The sequence below is a fragment of the Myotis yumanensis genome, unplaced genomic scaffold (genome assembly GCF_028538775.1).
Source record: "Myotis yumanensis isolate MYYU_CA2020_CCGP unplaced genomic scaffold, mMyoYum1.0.hap1 SCAF_10, whole genome shotgun sequence".
In the NCBI taxonomy this organism is placed as follows: domain Eukaryota; kingdom Metazoa; phylum Chordata; class Mammalia; order Chiroptera; family Vespertilionidae; genus Myotis; species Myotis yumanensis.
The window spans coordinates 36,890,391-36,893,371 of record NW_027223761.1 but is presented as its reverse complement, the minus strand read 5'-3'; positions in this window follow the sequence as shown (position 1 = coordinate 36,893,371).

Here is a 2,981-nt window from a genome sequence, read left to right as displayed (position 1 = left end):
AGTCACAACCGCTTCCCCCACCCCCCGAGGGGCAGGAGCCTCTGCTGGTGCCTGCACACACAGACGCATCCGCACAGGTACGCACAGACGCGCGTGCTGCTGAGTCATGGCTGCCTCCCCTGAGAGCACGTGCCTGCACGCACGCACACAGGTACCCACAGATGCCCGGTGCACCTGACTCTGAGTCACCAGCACCATCAAGCCCTGAGGGAGGGCACTGAGGGGATGTTCTGCCATTAGTATTTAGACACAGATGCCTATATATGTACATACAGGACCCCCCCCTCACCCCCCCCCCCCCCCCCCCCCCCGTACACCCTGCTGTGCCGGCTCCATCGCACTGGGAGATCCATACATATTTGTGGAATGAATAAAGGAGTGAACCAACAAGTGAAAATGTGAGCAACACCCACGCTGCTTGGATACTAGGTAACATCGGTTGGGGCAGCGCTGCAGGGCGGGTCCCGAGTCTGTGTCTGTAGGGAGTTGTCGTGCTCCCAATATAGCCTCCGTGGGCGGGCAGGGAGCTAGGGCTGCCTCCCAGGCCTTGACTTCACTGGGCTGGAGGCCCAGCCCTCTGCGGAGGTGGAGAAGAGGCCCCGGCGTTCCGCAGCCAGGGCTGAGATGGGAGACGAGCTGGTGGGCGCCTGTGTACTCTGGAAACATCGCTTGCTCAGGGGCTTGAGCTGAGGGCAGAGGACTCTGCAGATGGGTCCAGAAAGAACTGGCTGTGGGTTGGGCCTCCTGGGAGCTCCTGGGAATTCCTCGTCCTGGGCGGCGTGGGCTGAAGGTATGGGGGGAGCAGCCCCGTGCAGAGTGGGGCAAGCACAGTGCCTGGGCCCACCCGTGCTGCTAGAACCGTCCTTCCTCTAGCTGCCACGCCTCTGCCCTCACTCACCACCTGGAATATTGCACTGTTGGCCCAACCGGTCTTCTTGCCCTTAGACTTCCCCCCCACCCAATTGCCTTGTTCACAGCTGCTGTTACTTTTCAAAAAACACTGATAGGATTGTGCAACATGTCTGCTCCAAGCCCTTCCACAGCTCCCAGGGGGGAGTAATAATGTTGGATTGCCTTAGCCTGGCGCTCAAGACCCTTCCTCGTCCGGCCCCCCTCCACCACATGTGTTCGAAAGGCTGCTGTGGGAGGGAGGGCTGTTTGGTTATGTGCTGAGGGGTAGATGGACGGACGCTGGGCTGAGGGATGCTCATGAGGATGGAAAGTTGGATTTGTAGGCAGATGATTAAATGTCGAGGTGACGGGAGGCTGGGTGGAAGATGGTGACGTGGATGGGGTGGGTGGTTGCAAGTCAAGGCTGTTTTGGTGGCAGGGAACATAAACCTGACTGCCACCAGGGAAGGGGTGGGGAGCCGTTGTGAGGCTACGACGTACAGCCTCGCAGACACGCAGGCCTGGTGGAGACCGGTTCTGGCACGGCAGGGGATGGTGGCTCTCCTCCCATCTCCGGAGGAGCTCGGTCTGCGCACCCCCCCCCCCCCCCCCATTCCCCTGCCGCTCCCCGTGTGCTCTTCCTCTCAGCTGGCCTAGCTTTCCTCCTCACGGCCCAGCAGCCATCCTCGCAGTCACCTTGGCCCCTTTCGTCCATGCATTTTTATCAAGGGACGGATTTCTGCGTCTCTTTGCACCTCGACAATGGAAAACAGCCTGGGAACAAAGCAAAGTTACTACCTCCACAGCACACTGCCCAGTGGGGAGAGACAGTGTTATCTACGTGTGTATATGTCACATGGAAGCAGTTGCATGTGAGGTGGTGACACATGCTACGGAAACGACAGAGCAGGGCCTGGAGCATGGGGAGGGGCATGGAGGTGGGCAGTGCTGTTGCCTGCAGGGGAGACATCTCTGGTCAGGTAACATTGGAGTGGAGATCTGAAGAGAGTGAGGGTGAGCCTGAACATTCCTGGAAGTGGGGTGGTGTGGCTGATGCAGGGTGAGCAAGGGGCGGTGGCAGGAGCTGAGGTCATTGTACGGCTCTAACTCCTACTCCCAGAGGGACAGGAAGGCATCCGAGGATGCCCACAGGGAAGTGCCACCCCTCACACTTTTTTGTTGTTGTTCATTGTCACCCGAGGATATTTTTCCCATTGATTCCTAGAGAGAGTGGCGGGAGCGAGGGAGGGAGAAGCATCCCTGTCTCACATGGATTGGTTGCCTCCTGCACGTGCCCCGGCCAGGCCCGGAGATGAAACTTGCAACCCAGGTACGTGCCCTTGACCAGGAATCGAACCCGAGACCCTTCGTTCCCCGGGCTGACACTCTAACCACTGAGCAACCGGCCAGGGCTCACCCTCTCACGTTTTATAAAGGCCTTTCTGGCCACTGTGCTGAGAACAGACAAAAGGGGCCGGAGTGGAGATCAGCAGGAATCCGGGTAGGACTTGGGCCCTGGGGGCTTGGACCAGGGTGGCAGTGGCGAGGGGGTGACAAGCCCTCCAGTTAGGGTGTACGTTGAAGGTGGAGTTATCGGATTTGCTGATGGATGATGTGCTGTGGGTGAGAGAGAAGGAACATTCCGTCAAGGGCGACGCTAAGACTTTGAGGGCCACTGAGACCATGGAGTTGCTGAAGAAAAGAAGCCATTTTCTATTTTGGGGGACGGAGTGCAGGGAGAGGAATTTCACTTTAGTCCTCTTCCCACTGTGATGCCGCCGATACTCAGTGGGGCCCTTAGGGCAGCTGGAGTTGGGGAAAGAGGTGTAAGCTGGAGTCCAGGTGGGACTTTCCCCAGCTGATGGCATTTAAAGCCACGGGACCATTGAGATGCTCGAAGGCAGTGGCTGGCAAACTGCGGCCCCTTGAGTGTGGCTCTTCCACAAAATACCACGTGCGGGCGAGCACGTACAGTGCGATTGAAACTTCATGGCCACCCTCAAGGGGCCAAAGAGCCTCATGTGGCTCGCGAGCCGCAGTTTGCCAACCACTGCTCTAAGGCAGTGGTTCTCAACCTTGGCTGCGCATTA